We start from the raw sequence: 17,307 nt of genomic DNA, 5'->3' as shown, positions 1-17,307 counted from the left end.
AATGAAAAACCGTGTGCAGTAGATTGACTCTGTGGATTTGTGTAAGTGTGTGCTAAACCCTTCCTGCTGTCCTCTGTGTGCACCCTGCGACACAAACCAAAAATAGATGGTATTAGTCCCAGAAAGAATTGATTAGTAAAAGAAGAGAAATCCACCTCCACTACAAATCAAGTTTTAATCTTAAACATGTCCATACGATGCTTTTTATGTGTTATGTGCAGCTAAATCATCCATCAGTGGGAATCACTGTGGATACTCAGAAAGGCGAGGTCCAGTAGAGTCTGTAGGTGTCACATAGACTTAAAGGGGAACTCCGGTATTTTTCAACCTGGACCTTATTTCTGGCATGAAATACGTTTATCTGCTCACTGAGAACAGTTTGGTGAAAGTCGGCGTCCTTCGGAAGATATTTAGATTCCTCAAGATCCATATAACGGAGTGAACGGGGCATTATCTGTCTTTATTTCACCAATACTTTAAGAAGAATGAATGAATGAAGGCGTACTATAGCTCTGTTAGCTCATAGCTGCTGTGTTGTTGTTATTGGCGGCTATCGGGGGGGTTATAGAGGGCTTTCTACACACTCTCTACTGAGATGACATCATCTACTGCAGCACTGATGAAATATAAGCTAGCAAGCTAAAGAGAAGTAGCTACCAGTTGAGAACACAGCGAAAGCGAGGCCAAATGAGAAGCCATGTACTCGGCGAGTCATGGGAGTCGAGAAACTTGTTTGCTTGCTTCTGGTCACATGGAAGCTAACTGTGGAAGCCACTGGCTCAGTGAGCGTCACGCTAGACGAGGTGGGGAGCCGGGCTTACCCTGAAGCTGCTCAAGAGAAGCTGCAGCACTCAGCAACCTGGGGAATGGACTGTATCAATCCAAGATATCCCAGAGATCCTCTGTGGATGCAGCATTTGTTGTATTTTCTTCCTCGATGTTTTTTACAGCTACTTCTTCTAATGTAGGCGTGGCATGGTTGGCTAAAGACTGCTTCAGATTAGTTTCAGCTCGTGTCTCTCATTATTCCTCAGTGGACCATCTCCCACTGATTCAGCGATATCAGTGAGAAACGCATGCTGTGTGCACGTTCTCAGTGACATATAATTATAGCTCCAGCGGCTGACGAATAGCTATGACCATGTGTTTTCATATTTCTATGTTAATTTGCCCCTCGCCATGACATCGCTGCTTTGTTCTGGACATTCTGACGTTAAATCTCAGCGTTAATTTATTCGTAAAACCAATATTTCAAGAAGTCTTTATCCTTTTATTTGTCTTTCCTTAACATGTCCTGAAGTTTACTTTGTATTCAGCTGTTTAATAAACAAGAACTTTGCTAAAACTTGGCCTGTTTGACCTGGAGAGGACTCAGAGAACGCCTTCTCCAACGAGGCGAGTGCCCTTTCCTCCTCTTTAAAAGACACAGATCTGGATCTGCAAAGATATTTATTGCATTCCTTCCTCGTCGGTGCTTCAGCTCTCTTTTTACATTTTAAAGATTTTTAATCAGAACATGTACGGACCATTACATATTTTCAGCAACATGTTTATAGCTTCACTCCTTCACACTCTGTTTTATCTTCAATATGATGATAAATAGTGAAGAGAAAATCGTTTAATTCTGGTCAGATAAAGCATTTCAACATATTCTGATCTCACTTCTGTATGGTTATATATAGCCTCGGTGGTGCCTGAAGTTAAATCATTGATTAGTTGTAGTATGCTGCAGCACTACAGGGTTTATTCTACAGTCGGTGAGCATGAGGTCATCCCTGCTTGCTTTACCTTGTCCCTTTTCCTTCTTCTACTGTCCAGGTTTGTCTCTGTGACCGATAACTATGGATTTATTCCCTTATAACCGTCTCCAAGCATGACTACATCCATTCATACTTTCTTTTCGCTCATAACCTCCACCACAACCTCCGTCCTCCTTCCCTCCCACTCACTCACTCACATTCTCCTTCTCCTCCATCCCGCCTCCTCCCCTCTGACAGAATGAGTCAGCAGCCTTGTGCAGTGCACAGCCTTTCATTGATCTGTCACATGGGGTCTTATTCTGTTTCTTGCCCGTGCTCTCGGCCCCCCCTCCCTGAAGACGTCAACATTTAACTTCCCACCTGTCAGCTCCTTACACCCCAGCAGGGATTTGGGAGGTGCTAAGTTGGACTGAGAACTGAGGGGGGAAAGACTGAAAGTGTTTGTGAGAGTGAGGGCGAGCCTGAAAATGGATCAAATGGAGAAATAATGAGAAGGAGAAAAGGATACAGAGGATATCTGTTATAAGAGGAAATAGATGGTATCGATCTTCTAAAAAAAAAGAGATTTAGTTGTGTGGTCGTGGTTCAGGTAACCTATCAGGAATCACTTTAGTCTGCAGTTGTCAGATGTTGTCACCAAACTCTGCAGACATGCTGGCGTCAGTTTGTGATGGATATTTTACTCATATTATCTGCTTTAGGCCCTCTTAAATCCTCAGATTATTTTGTATTGAATGGATTTTTCAAGGACAATATTAGGATTTTTGCACGTTTTATCCTCTTAACAGAAATTGTATGAACAATTGTGACCTGACCCTTCCTAAACCAGTGAAGTTTATTCTCTTTCTATAGCCTAAGCCTGTGTTTGCATCCATTCTGTCAGTTTTAAGCTCCCCCTCTGGGTTGCTTAAAGCTCATTTTTATTCCACAGTCACCACTCAGGGGCATGGAGAATGCAGAAACCAGCTGTTTGCACGTGGCAACAACACCGTGGAGGCAGTAGTCGAATAGTAGTATTAGAAATACAAAAAGTGAATAGATACTACACCTAAATAATACATATATTTGTCTAATTAGGTGTCAAGTATCCCTTTCTACCTCCAAATATGGTCCAAAAAGATCGAACCATTTCAAAATGGCAGGTAACAAACGAGTGGGTGATGTCACGGTGGCGACAGAAACGTAGTTTTTAGTAATGATTCTGATCGACCAATAAAATGAGAGAAGCCCTCTGCCACTGTAACTCTTCCAAAGTCTCAAAAATCAATCTAATGAGGGATTAACTGGCGTACAAGAGCTGCCCTGACCACATTTTCACATCAGGCAGATCTGTTCTGGACGCTTGTGTAAACCAGCCTGGTTTTTATGTGCATGGGTTCTGAGCACATGGATGTGTATGAACACGGTTACATATGTAAGGAAGAATGGTTCGAGTGAGAAACCTGTGCGCTCTCCATTGGGTAACTCACCTGTCAATCAAAGCAGACAGAATTTTAAGTCCATTTTTATCTTTTTACAGTGTGATTAATCTGTTTCACACCAGATGGGTTTTGAAGCACAGTCTCATGAATATATCTGCTGTTTAAAACTGATTAATTTTGGCACCTTCTTATCGCAGCGTGGACTTTATGACACTGAGTAACAGCTGTTTTTCTTATTTAGGTTGAAGTTTGTGTACAATGATAAAGATATGTTGCAGTTCCTAGTATTTCCAGAGAAATCTCGCCCCTCGTGTCATCGGACAGGCAGCGTCACGTTCATTGAGCTCCTTGCCGTGAGCTCCTATCAAATCATATCAAATCAAAAACAAAGTGCTGACTGGCGGAGGTTATATTACTGTGGACTCTCCAAGTAAAGCTCTAATAACACATCGAACATTATCTCAGTCCGTAGCGATGCATACCAGTGCTCTCTTTTCACTGTATATGTATGCAATCCACCATGACTGCGTGGCTGTAAGTGAAGGAGGAAGTTCAACGTTTTTACTGTAAAGATTATTTAATTTGGCTCTGGTCTTTTCAGGGGCAAAAACCTGGATTTATTGGCAACATTTACCTTAATCTCTTAAAACACAACATTTGAAAAATCCGCTGAAAGTACATTAGATTGTAGTGAAAGGGATGAAAGTAGGTTAAAGGCATGAAGACGAAAAGGTCATCCGTTCGTGGAGTCCTTTTGTTGGAATCAAATCTGTTGCTGCAGTCCTTTGGCAGCAGGGACCGCTTATTGTTTAAGATCAAAAGCTGCAGCTCAGTAAATGTGCCATGCTGATTGTTTTTTGTTAAAACTGGAGGTGGCACTAACATCTTGTTATAATGGCGTGATTAAAGGAGGACGAGAGGGAGGGTTGCTTAGAGGGGTGATAAGAAAAGCAGACAGAGAGATGGAGAGAATCTGCCTTTGTCTCCCTCTCCAAGGTCACCTTTTCTGCTGAATCAAATGTTTCACACTGATAGAAGTCGGCTTCTCTTTCCTCCTCCATCCCTCCTTTTCTATTTCCTCTCTCTCCATCCATCACCCCCCACCCTGCTGCTGCCGCTGCTCCTCCTCCCCCTCTTGTTTTTCACTTCACATTCCTCTTCTGCTCCTCGCCACCCTCCTCCCGCCCTCTCTTTCTCCCTCCTTTCTGGGGCGCTGCGGATGCAGTTCCCATGGCAACCATTGGATCCATGCTTGTCTGCTACACATGCGATCCATTAATAACCCTGCTAGCTGCGGATGATAATCTCATCCTGGACCACAGACGGAGGAGAAAAGACGGAGACACATGTTAACAAGACTAAACGGGAATGAAAAGTAAACTGAAATGTGTGTCACAAGCTTTTATTTCATCTTCACTCTCTCCACCGTTAGGGCTGTACATTAATCTTTCATATATTTTTTTCTTTTCTGTTGTATCAAGCATCAAAAGATGATCGATATAGTCTGGACCTGAATGTCTGAGATCCTCTATAATAGTCGTTTGATCAGAGATTCTGATTTGAATGCGTTTTTTTCCAGTTTTAGACAATTAAACGGTTTACTTTGTGCCAAAGCTCACTTCAGTCTTCAAAGATAAACTGTCTGAATAGAGGTTATATAAGTCAAATTGCATATTCTCCTGTAGCCATCGAGGAGACTCAGACACACTCTCCGAGTCGCTGTTATGTGGGCCAGTGGGGAGTCCTGCCCGTCTCATTGGCGCCATGCTGCAGCCTGGAGGACGAGGCTGGCGAGGTGGAGAGATGGATGGCGAGTGGCCAGGCCGGAGAGTTTGTGTTTTTGTGACTGTGAAAATGTGTGTTTATGCATGGATGCAGAGTCAGAGCACATTAGAGATGATGCTTACAGGTATAGAAGTGCGTGGTATGTCTCAAAGGTTGTGCATGAATGAAAGAGCGTGTGTTTGTGTGGATCTGACCTACTTTTCCACTGCAGAGAACCCAGATTCACTGCCAGCCCGCTTCCCTCCCTCCACCTCTTTAATCCACACACAATGAGAGTAAGTGAGGTGTTGACACTAATAACTGTAACATATCATGCTTTTAGATGCAGGTAGAAGCTCACTTACCAGGAGACTGGGTCAAATAAACATATTTGTTTTGTCATATCGGGCGTGAATGAAAACCCATTACAGCTACATTTACTGTACAACAGAATATGGGCCGAGATGGATTCAATTTGGGTGTATTCACATCCATCATTACTGCTTCATATTCGTTTGACTAAATAAAGGCCTGACGCTTTGTCAGGCCTTTACTGCTCTGTTTGTGGCTCTTTGTCTTCAGCAACTAAAACGTAGCCGGACTGAGTTTAAATCCGGGGATTCACTCAACAAATAGTCCTCCAAATGTTCATTTGTTCATTAAATTTGACTCATGGCGTCGTCCTGTAAAGTGCTGCCTCTGCAGGCGGCAACAGGGAAATACGACTCATGAGCAAATGTCATTTTCAAGTATTTTCTTTAAGAAGCTTCAGACGATAACTTTGCTTAGTTTGACAGATAAATCAAAATGACTTGGGTTAGGTTGGAAAACTGGAGCTGAAATGCACTCTCTACAGCACAGTTGTCACCCTTGTGGATGCCATTTTACAACTCTTATGCAGTAGCTCTCATGACCACTTAAGGTCGCATATTCTTTGACCTTAACTGCAGTTACAATCACCTGAAGTAGCTGGCTGCTACATGCATGAACCATTTATTTCCCAACAGATATTTTGAAAGGTCTATGGCTGCAATTGGCTGGTAGCGGCATATATAAGTGGCTGCATGAACAGAGGTGACCCACGGGCAAGACTTGGGGAGGAGGACGATCTTTGACTCCGTCATGGCAGAATATTCCACTTCTTCACCTCCAAAAACTGCCGGGTTGCTTTCTCAGCATGTTATTTTCCATCTGTACGGCCACTCGGCTCTGCTGCATTTGGCTGAATTGTCCAACTGCTTCTGTCAATGAATCAAATGGTGTCATTGGAAGAAATGCATTCCCTGGGCATCGTGCTGCCAGCAGGTGTTTTACAGACAATGCTGAACGCTGTGGATCATTTCCAAGACTTCTAAACACCTTTTTCTTCCAGTTCCACTGCTGCAGGATGATCTGAGAAGGATGTTGCAGAGCTCTTACTGAGTCTAATCAAGCTTTTCTGTTCTTGAGGCTTATGAGTGATTCACATCATGATTTAAACCTTCTGTAAATGATCTTATGAAGACCTGGACCTACTTCCTCAAGTGTTCTTCACTCAGCTCTATACCCACCCCTGCTGCCCTCTGTGGAGGTTCAGGTCCTGTTGACTTGTACGCTCCTCATATTCCTGCTATCTCTCTCATGGATTTGGGTTTCTTTTGTAGCTTAAAGATGGTCAGTTTCACTTACAATCAGAGCTCCTTTAAGCTCATCAAAGGCAACCCCTGAGTGTCCTAATTCCATATGAAACCATTCTGATTTTAAAGTTTAAATATTCCCAGACCCATCTGGATGCATCTGTGCTCATCATTGAGCTCTGAAGAGGTTAGTATTTCCCAACATTTTATAGACGAAACATTTGAACTAATTACATTTCTCAGAAAGCCATTAACACAGAAATCAATGGGAGTAATTATTAGTTTCAGCCCATGTGTGAATGCTAGCAGAAATAGCTCTGCTGTTTGCCGTACAGCTGACACTTACACTGATCATTACTCTCTCATAAACTCTCATGAACAGATTTGCGCAGATGTAATTAGCGCTGACCCTTTCACAGATTAAGCACTCTGGGACAGATTTATTAAGCCTCATTTCCAGTGAATTCTAATAGGCAGAGATAAGCGTCGCTGGATTTATGAAAGTTCATGCGCTTCGCACGGATCACTTTTACATGGAAAATTGTCTTCCTCTGAAGTTTAATTGCTGCCTCAGTGAATTATTTAGAATGTTGCTGCTTCATTACAGAGCATTGCTATTTATTTCACTTCTGAGCTCCCTGATCTCAGACAAATCCCAGCCCTGACCTTCACCTGTCAGTCCTTCCTTTAAAAGCAAAATGCAGTCTTGGCCGTAGGTTGCAGAATGAGTTTGTGTCGCAGCGAATCGGACGCTAATTACAGGCAGAATGACGCCGTAAATTGAATGAAAGACTCATCTTTTTGTGCCGCAGATTTTGCGCTCGTTGATTTTGCAGCAATTTCTCCATCTCACCTTTATTTAGCTTTTGTGTTTTCTGTGCACAAAAAGTCAAGATGGGACTGAATGTATATGTCCAGTCAGCACTTGTTTGAGCCAGTTCTCACCGGTGTGGAGTGTGTTCGTGCATGCATGTCCATCTGCTGGTGTGTGACATATTAAATCCCCTATGTGGCCACTCTAAGTCAGAGTAGCTGGCTCTGGATTCCCGTTGGAGCTCGTGTGTGCGGAACAATGTGTGCTCTTCCTTTACACTATCATCTCACTCTCAGTGGGCATGAAAGCACTAGCTAAGTGCAATACAGCTAAGATGGTACAGTAAGAGCCTCTGTCACGTCAGTGACCCCCGACATTCACCCTATATTCCTCCCCCACACCAAAGCCCCTGTTTCCCCCAGCAACAGCGCCATACCATCTCCCACTGTCAAACCAATTATTATTAACCCCGCCACAGACCCACTGTTCCCCCCTTTTTTCCCTTGATATATTTTCTTATCCCTCCTTCCATCTCAGACACAGACCTCCCACTTTTTCTTTTTCCTTCTGTTTTCATTTCCTACCTTCCATCAATCTCCCCTCTTGTCCTCTCTTTTACGGCCATTCTTTAATCTCTTCCACAACACTCATTTATTTCACCTCCACCTTGCTTTTTCACATCAATTTCCCCGTGTGTCCTGCTGTTTGATTTAATCATTTCTGCTCTGAGCTTCAGCAATGTCAAGCCCTGACAAGCCTGTTTCCTTTAAAAGGAATATTTGTCTTTTATTCACCAAAGAGCAAATGATGGTTTTAAAAACATCAGTACATGCAGTAGATTTTTAAAGGCTTATGTGACTCGACAAAACCTCAATTCTCTGTGAAAGATTCATTTTCATCTTCATGAAAAACCTCTCAAAATGGCATCTCTTCCTTCTAATTATTTTTCACTTGATGTAGAATATAGTGTCACTGTAAAATAAACTAAATGCTAAGAGAGTTACTGGTTCAAGGCATGCTGCACATTAACCTGGCAAATAACAGAAAGTGTGAAAAGTATCTTGAATAAGGTCTGAAGGACTTTCTGTTATGTAGCGGCTCAACAGCTGCTTTGGCAAATGACACCTTAATTACTTTTTGTTATTCCTCTTTGTTTCACAAATTCTTGTTAAAAGGAGACATATTGTACCTTTTTATCACAAGTTTACATCTTTCTTGAGGTCTTGCTTATGTTTCCATGACATCCATCCATGACCAGGTCACAGGGGCAACAGTATAAGCAGATATCCCCAGACATCCCTCTCCTCAGCTGCCTCCTCCAGCTCTTCTGGGGGCGGGCGGCTCTGAGGCTTTCCCAAGCCAACCATGCAATATAATCTCTCCAGCAAGTCTTGTATCTACCCCAAGGTTTGCTCCCAGTAGGACATTTCCGAAACATCTCCCCTGGGAAACATCTGGAAGGTCTCCTCAACTGGCTCAATGCAGAGAAGCAGTAACTCCGCTCTGAGCTCTCACCTTATCCAAGTGTGAGCCCAAAACCCTTTGAAGTCAGCTTGATTTCTGCTGCTTCAGGACCTCCTGCTTTCAGTCACTACCCACAACTTGTATCCATACATGAGCCGTGGAACATGGACTGACTGGTAAATCTACAGCTTCGACTCCCCCCCCTCTTGTAGTAGGAAAAACACCCTTTTCTAACGGAGGATCGTGGCCTTTAAAGTGCTAATTCTCATCCCAGCCACATCACACTCTGCTGAAAACCGGCCTGCTGGTAAATTCGCCTTGGCTGCACCTAGAAACTCTTTCCATAAAAGTTATGAACAGAATCATTGACAAAGGGGCAGCAAAGTGAGCCAAGTTCTCACGCCAGTTGTAAGAGGAACCAAATGGTCCATAACAAAGGGCCGCATACCCCCAAACTCCTGAAGCGCCTCCCACACGGGGGCTTTCTCTCCTCTTTAAAGTTCCTTTTCTTAAGACCACAACTAGGGGCTCATCTTGAGTTAAACATGGTCATTTCCTGCAGTGTTGAACTGCAAATCATATATCAGAAGGACAGCATTGAGATATGCATCTGTCAGATGATAGCCACGTCCCAGGTGGTCTGAGCATTTAAACTTTGTTACCACTTGGAAGAAAACGATGACGTGTCAGGAGATGAAAATAGATGAATCTTTGATGAGGACATCGATTGGCTTTAATGAACAAAACCAGAAGCTTAACCACTTGAGAAGTGAGCAGTCTCTCTTCGGCACTGAGCAACTAATTGTGGCTGCCTGTTTGTCTTGTCTGGTTTGTGCCAGCGTATTGATTCTCCTGATCTCGTTAAAGTTAACTCCATTGAGCATTGATATGGTGGAGTGAACAGGCCAAACACATGTCTGAGTGGTGAATAAGATTTAGCTCATTGAGTTTGGCACTGACCTGCTGCAGATGCACTTTTGTTCAAACCTCCTGCCGTGTGGCTGTAATGACTCTGCAGCATGCGATAGCCTCCACCATCTGTGGAGCAGCAGCAGCTCCCCAGAGAAAGACCCCTTTGCTGGTACTTCTTCAAAGGTTAAAACATATCCACGTGTAAACAAATTTGGTGATATCAGTCTTCCTCTGAGCTGTAAGACAAAGTGCTGCATGTCGCTGTCTTCGTCGGACTACACAGCGGCTGCTTTATCGCTCTTTTTTTTTTTTTTAAGATTTATGTTATATTTTTCTTCAGTTTTAAAGATTTCAACCAAAACCAGAGAACCGGGAAACACTTTCATACGATTTTCACAAGGCTAGGTCACAGAAAGCTGCTTTATTCAAGGCACGGCAGCGGTCCAGATCTCACTTACTGTGCATAAAGAAGCAGAAAACTACTGTAGAATATTAACAAGGAGGTGACTGTGGAGCTCATGTTCAAAGTTCATGTGTGATCATACTTCAAATGGCGCCTCATGAGAGTTTTTACAATGAGTTCTGACGATTCTGCAAAGTCGAGCCTGTCTTATGGGACTCGAGCGTCGTATGACACAGCACCTCACACATCTCAGATGGTTATGAACAAATCGGTTTTCTGCACTCAGTGCTCAGTTTTTCAATGCAAGCCTTAGAAAAGGAGCTTCAGCTCTGAACTTTGATTGTCCATGCACTCTTTGAAAGGACTTCTCTTCTCTCCTTCCTCTCGGTTTTCTACAAACAGTTTAATCACAACTGTTTTTGCTGCCTGTGCGGTTTCACTCTGCTTTTCATGTGACCCATTTGATAATCTCGCTGTTTTGAGTACAGCTTTTTTAATCTGCTGCAAAGGCAGAAGATAACAAGGAGAAGCTCTCTGAGAGGACACACAAAGAAGACACATGAAAGGAGATGCCCAGATTTTTTGCATTCTCACAGCAAAGTGAACACTGCAAGCTACACAGCGGTCTCTGCAACACTAAAGCAGCTGTCTCTTTTTCTCTAAAAGCTGAATTAGAAACTAAAAACCAGTATCTTCATGTGTGCCATCTCCCTCCACTGTGCCATGAAAACTGCTGCCTCCTTCAGCATTTCTCTATTATTAATTCACCTCATCTGTAGTTGCAGATCTAGCAAAACTGCACAACTTTCAGGCACAGTCATGCTAATTAAAGAGCTTCTCAGGCAGTTTTCCCACTTTAAAACCCTCCGAACCACAGCCACTTTAAACCGAGTTCAATCCGCCCGAACCAGTGAAGCTTCCTCATATTCTGCTTCACATTTTGTGATCATCATCCAGGACGAGCGCTTTTCCACCTTTTAACTGTTGAGGATTATTTTTAGCTTGATGTAGGTGTTAGTCCCGAGTATTTGTGCTGCTGCGTGCATCTTTCCGTTTCTTCTGCAGTGTGAATGTAGCACACAGGAACACGTGGGACATGCCATGCAGCCATGTGAGACAGCGAAAGTGTGACAGTGAGAGAGCTGCTGTGTCAGGGCTGCTGTTAACTAAAGATCCGTTTAACTGAGTGGGAGGCAAAGAAGGAGAGAGACATTTGGAAAAAGATGAATGGGATATTAAAACACTGAGGCATCCTGGAAGCTCGAGTGTGAAATGCCAGATTTTTAAAGTCAAACTGACTTGTTTTTTTACCTTTTTAAAGATGAAATGCATCTGTAACTCTCCACAATGTTTGCCTGGATTCAGCTAAAGTTCCCCCAAACATGACTGGTGGTAAAATTACAGAAAGCTTCCAGTACCAACAGTTCTTTCTTTTATTGCATTAAAATGGATTTGTGGAGGTTTTGTCATGTAAACAAAATATTTTAAAAAGAATTGACAGCATCTCCTTTTACAGCCTCTTGGGATGTGTCTGTAAATTTGGGAACTCGAGCCTTTCCTCACAGCAGAATGACTCCATCTCCTTCAATCTGAATGAATTCTGCTGGTAACACTATATTCTACATCAAGTGATAATCTCAGTGATATTGAAGTTTGGGCTTTGCCCAGTGTGCTCTCTTTAACTACTGGCGCATTGTTTTTGTGGTATAGTTAAGTTTCCCAGCCCAGGCCCTGCTGATAACAGACCTCTCCACATCATGGTGCTGCCACCTCCGAGCTTCACTGTGGGCATAATGTTCTCGTGGTAATGGGCTTGTGCCACATGTTGACTGTTTCTTTCCATTTCTTTATAACCCAACCTGTTCTGCTCCACTACCTCGTCCTTGGCCTTTTCAAAGACCCCCGTTGAGCTGCTTGCTTCGTGGCGTTGCAGATTCTTGGACCTTTAAGAAAAGGTGTCTATATACTGAGATTTTGTTTTATTTGGCTAATTCTGTGACTTTGGAGGGTATTTGGCAGCCCCCGATCTTAAGTTTCTGCCTCAACTAACGAGGTGAATACATGTGGTTTTATGTCATTTTTTAAAAAACATTCTATTCTTTCATTTTATCCACACTGTGGACTTTTTTGTGTGGCATTAAATTAAACCGCATTAAATCTCAGAACACACCTATTTAAGTTACGGGTTGAAATGCCTTGAGATGCTTTTTTGGTATTCATATGCATATATCTGTAATCCGCCTCTTATGCTTGCACAGAAATACAAATAAATGTGAAAGAAGTTCACTGATGTGCTCGTATAATTGTGTATTCTCACAGCTTAATAAAGTCACTCTAATCCAGAGCTTCCTGCTGATGTTCCACTCTTCAGACTTAATCTGAATCCTAACAATGGGAAAAACTTACTTGATATGCTGTGGCTGAAAAAATGTATAAATGGCGCCGCATTTGGCCACAGAACCGAGATAAAAGCCAAGCGTTCACTCCCCTCATCCCACCTCATGATGCCTGAACTTAAATCTCAGACTCGCTCTGTTGGGAGCACATGTTTGGTACATGTGTGCAGCTCTCGCTTCTGTGCCTGTTGATTAGAACAAGTGGAAGAGAAATTCACGCTTTTATTTCTTTTCGCTCATCGTTTAAAATACATCAGACGAAACACGGATTTTCTTTCTAAAAAGTCTTAGCAAAGACCACACTTTGATCAAAGTCTCGACTCTTTTAGAGCACACCAGCTTTGCAGAGTCTCCCTCCCCACCTGCAGCGCTCATATATTTTTCAGCAGCAGCCAGCTTGGGGGACAGCCAGGTACACGATTAGAGGGATGACTCAGAAGAGGGACTGGATGTTTTAAGAGACTGGAGGTAATCCTGTCTCTGTGAACTGGAAATAGCTTCTCCCACTCCTCTTCTCTCCTTTTTGCAACCATTTTGCTCAGAACTTTCTTTATCTCTTTCTTTCCTCTTCTGCAGGCCATCGACTTTTCCTTTGTGTCACACTTAGATCCTTCCCGAACCTTCCAAAATTTAAATTTAATTTGCACTCACATTTCATGTTATCTTCCTCGTCTTCTGGCCTCTCTCTGTCCAAACGAAGGGGGGGGGGGCTTTGGGAACAAGTGAGCCTGGGCTCACATGGCATGAAGGGCAAAGATGCACATGGGAAAGAGGGGTTTGGAGTAAAGTAAAGAATTGATTTTCCAGTTGGGGAGGCCATCTAATGGTGGACCAAGTCTGCCCTCGGGGCTCAGGCTCAGGCCAACTCCTGATGGGAAAGGCCGGCCAGTGACCTTAAGGCTCAACTGATCACATTTTTTCTGTTTACAGATAAAATGTTCAGTTGCTTTTTTATTAAAAAGGCAGAGTATTTATTCAGAGGCAAGCTGTGGCGCAGACGGATCAGAGATGCGTCAGTGACCCATTTGGTGTCGTCGGTGGAGGCTTTGTAAGGGTGTGTGAGAGCATTTCCGTGTTTGTGCGCCTGGCCCCGTTTGCCCTTCACGAGCAGCGCAGCGCAGCATCCCCTCTGGCATCTCAGCTCAGCTCCACACTGACAGGGAGAAGTAGCGGGGATGAGAGACATATCGCAACACACTCACACGAACGCGGCCATTGGCTGGCTGGCTGGCGGCCGTGACAGAGGGGGGAGTTGGGTTCAGGGGGGTTTCCATGGAAACCAGCATCAGCGCTACCCTGAGCCTTTTCCACCTTGTGTAAGCCGCGCTGCAGTGCTGCACACTCTGCAGAGGAGTGCAGCGTGGGCTGCAGACGCCTTTCGCTTGTTGTTTATGACTGGTAGTCGTTGTGCAACAAGTCGGCGTTACCAGGTTCACAGCTAACCCCCCCCCCCATGTTTAGATTAGAAGGACACAGATTGGCAGAAGAAATGAATTCGTTTACATGGCAATCAGTAATTGTGTCACCGGGAACGTGTGTCACAACAAACACTGTGCTGAACAGAAAGATGCATGTTTATTCATCATGCTTTTAGCCTCTCACCAACCCTCCCATCCGAGGCAGTTGGCGTGAACAATACATCCTCTTCCTGATCTGTATCAACCAGAGAGCAATTACCACACTGAGATCCTCACTCTTCCTCACATTAACATTACCTCACATTTCTGTCTTCCTTAGCAGTCTGACAATTTACGCCATTTTATTCTCCCTCTCTGATTCCCGTCATCGATCCTGTTTAGCAGCAAATGGGGAAAGGCACCCGTTCACCCAGAGACGGCCTAACCGGATCTGACAACCACTAAAAGCCCGACCGCTGCTGCTCTCCAGTCCAGAAACACCATATGGATCATTCCTTCCATAGCACTCCCGCGTGATTTCTTCCGTTATTCATCTTCATTTTCTCAGCCTCTGTCCTCTACTTTGTGAGGATGGTGCACCATAATCCTGAGTATGCGCTATTATTCTCTCCCACACACTCGTAAAGCTGCTGATTTGCACAATCATATGTTAATACACAGCACAATACGCCTACATAGACTCTCTCAGCAAAACAACATCCGACGTTAGTCTCTCATGATAGATTTTATAGGACAAAAGGCATCCTTCAACTCACCTGACTTTCTTATGTATTAATATAAATGTCCTCCTCTCAGTTCTGACAGAACCCAGATCGTTGTGATTGGCCCTGATTGTTTTGTCAGATCAATATATGAGTCCCCTTCTCCAGCAATTACCTATTATGTCATGTAGGAAGACAGCAGACAAGTTGATTTTTTTTCTTCAAGCAGCTGGTGAGTCATGTCATTTTAACCTTTTCCAGGTCAGATCAAGTTCATTAAGTAATTTCCATTTCCCTGAATGTGCATCAAGCTGACTTTGAAACGGGCAAAAACCACCTCAGGCGAGCATATGAGCTTTCTTTGCTTATTAGTGGAAGTTTTTTCCATTGTTTACCGTTTGTATTCATCTCTTCTTGTTCAAAGCTTCTGAAAGCTAATCAAAAACTGCTTACTGTGAACAGGCCTTATGGAGTCCTCTGCAGCACAGTGCAGGTGGCCGGCTAATAAAGAATTACTCTTGACTGATTTTAAAATGCTTTCACCAATACACAAGCTCCTGCTTGGTGTCTCTGGCCTGCTGATTAAGAGCTTTTATCTGTCTCGTGCTACAGTCCAGTGGTGACCAGATTTCTGCAGGTTTGCATTTATAAATATTCTCTCTAACTTGACTAGAATTTTGAGTTGGTGGCATTTCTATGTTTTGTGGTGTGCAGCTGTTTTATATTTGTGCGTTTGTAAATGTGTTTGTTTAAACTTATTTATGCATGTGGGCAGACATATAGTTTAACTTGAAGCTCATTAGCTTCTTTTAGCTTAGCAGAAAGACCTGCCGCTGCCCAGGTCGAGGTAGCCAGCTGAAACTTCCCAATTCAAGCTAAATATCCCATGCCCCACTTGGCATTTTTTAGCAGCTATTCACCAAAAGTGAACCAGTTCAGGCTCTTAACTGGTAGTCTGGTTTGGTTTTGCTTTGGTTTCATGGATTTAGGCCAGTTTAAGATGCATTCTGACTGCATTTTGGACCATTTATGGTGTCCTGAATGTGTGCGAGGTACATGCTCGGTTCAGTTTTAGTACTTGAATTTAAGCTAGTTGGGGAATGATTCTTTCAGGCCTGCTGGATTTGAACCTTCATGAGGCCAGATCAAATCACCTTTTCTCATTTGATTTGTAAGACTATTTGCTGGTGATGGGATTGGATTTGTCCAACCAATCAGCCTGCGCTTCACTTCTTTGAGTCTGAGCTCCTCCCAGCGAGGATGTCTTGATGAAATATGAGGAAGTAATGGAAGAATGGAGAAGTAAGGCTAGAGATGAATATGTCAGATGGGAAAATTTCCGGTTCCCTCTCCCCATAATGTGTGCCACATGTCAAAGATTTATACGTTTATTTAAAAGACACTGTGGGTTATGACTTGGAGCACAAGCGTTAATAACTGGGTTACCTTCTAGATCACTGTGAGGTCGTGACCTCACTGTATGAAGAGCCCTAAGGTGATATATGTTGTTGTTTGGCACTTTGACAATAAAACTGAAACATATCTTTCAGGTCCTCTGATACAGTCTGTCAGCATTTTATGTCTAACTCCATGTTTTAATTAAATTTCATCGTGTTTTATTGTTGTAACCCTTCTTTATTTGAACATTGTCTTATGTATGAATTCTGATTAATATTGTTATTTCTCTGAGACATATATTCCCTCACACACTCTGACATAATTTTTCTGTTTAATATACATCATTCTCATGCACAATTGTATTTGGTCTCACTGAACTCTACAGTAGGCATGTTATGTGTTTGAGAGGAAGGGATTTTGCTAACTTGAAATCACAGGTTGTGTGTATGAGCAAGATTTATGGCCCCAGACAGTTGTGTGTGCAAGTATGACTGCGCTTATAGGAGCAGTTTGTAATGAATGTAACGTATTGTGGACATTATGATGCCGTTTGTGAAGAAGAGATCAGGATTTATGGCCGAAACAGCGTCTTGTTCTCGCTGTGCTTTGTACTCTGGTCAATAATGAATGTGCAGATTCTATTTCTGAGCATTTAACTGTGACTGAGCAGAACATGAAATTTAAACAGGGAAAAAAAAGCAAAAGACGTGATACAAAGCAGTTTAATTAAAGAGCTGAACGTTCAGGCTTAAAAAGGTTTTTTATTGAATTGAACTTAAAAAATTATTGAACTACTCAATGATAAAGAAAAAATAAGGAATCATGTTGTAATTTGGATTTGGAAAACAAATACTTGTACAAGTATAAATATGCAAATTAGTCTGCAGTTAATAGAGAGAGTGCACGGACAGCTTAATGAGCAAGAAGAGAACTGTCAGTGGAAACTATTGAAAGGATTATAAAACTCCTTTGAGAAGGCTGTTCAGCTCTGAGTGTGGCAGAAGATGATGGCCATTCCCAGTCAGCTGTGTCTAAAATGTGGAGCAAGTGCAAATAAAATGGGAAGGTTGTAAAAGAGAAACACACAGAACAGCCAAGGACCGAAAAATCCAGAGCAATATGCCATAAAAATAGAAAATGCACAGCAAAAGAAATTTAAAATAAATGGAATTTGTGTAAAGAAAAGCCAGAGAAACCATCAATAAGACCTAAACAGAAGAAAACAAGGTTACGCTGGCTA

At 42.8% G+C, this 17,307-nt stretch overlaps 2 protein-coding genes across 3 annotated transcripts in view; one reads left to right on the top strand and one right to left on the bottom strand.

The window, feature by feature from the left end:
- tbx21 (T-box transcription factor 21) overlaps nucleotides 1-17,307 on the bottom strand; it is a 477,598-nt gene that overhangs the window by 247,606 nt on the left and 212,685 nt on the right. The gene's annotated exons all lie outside the window — the stretch shown is intronic.
- Nucleotides 1-17,307, top strand: part of myo1d (myosin 1D) — a 100,408-nt gene that overhangs the window by 76,818 nt on the left and 6,283 nt on the right. The gene's annotated exons all lie outside the window — the stretch shown is intronic.

Source organism: Leuresthes tenuis, unplaced genomic scaffold (assembly GCF_036924035.1).
Source record: "Leuresthes tenuis unplaced genomic scaffold, fLeuTen1.0.hap1 SCAF_20, whole genome shotgun sequence".
In the NCBI taxonomy this organism is placed as follows: Eukaryota; Metazoa; Chordata; class Actinopteri; order Atheriniformes; family Atherinopsidae; genus Leuresthes; species Leuresthes tenuis.
Note: the sequence above shows the minus strand (reverse complement) of the source record. Positions and strands in the feature narration are given on the sequence as shown.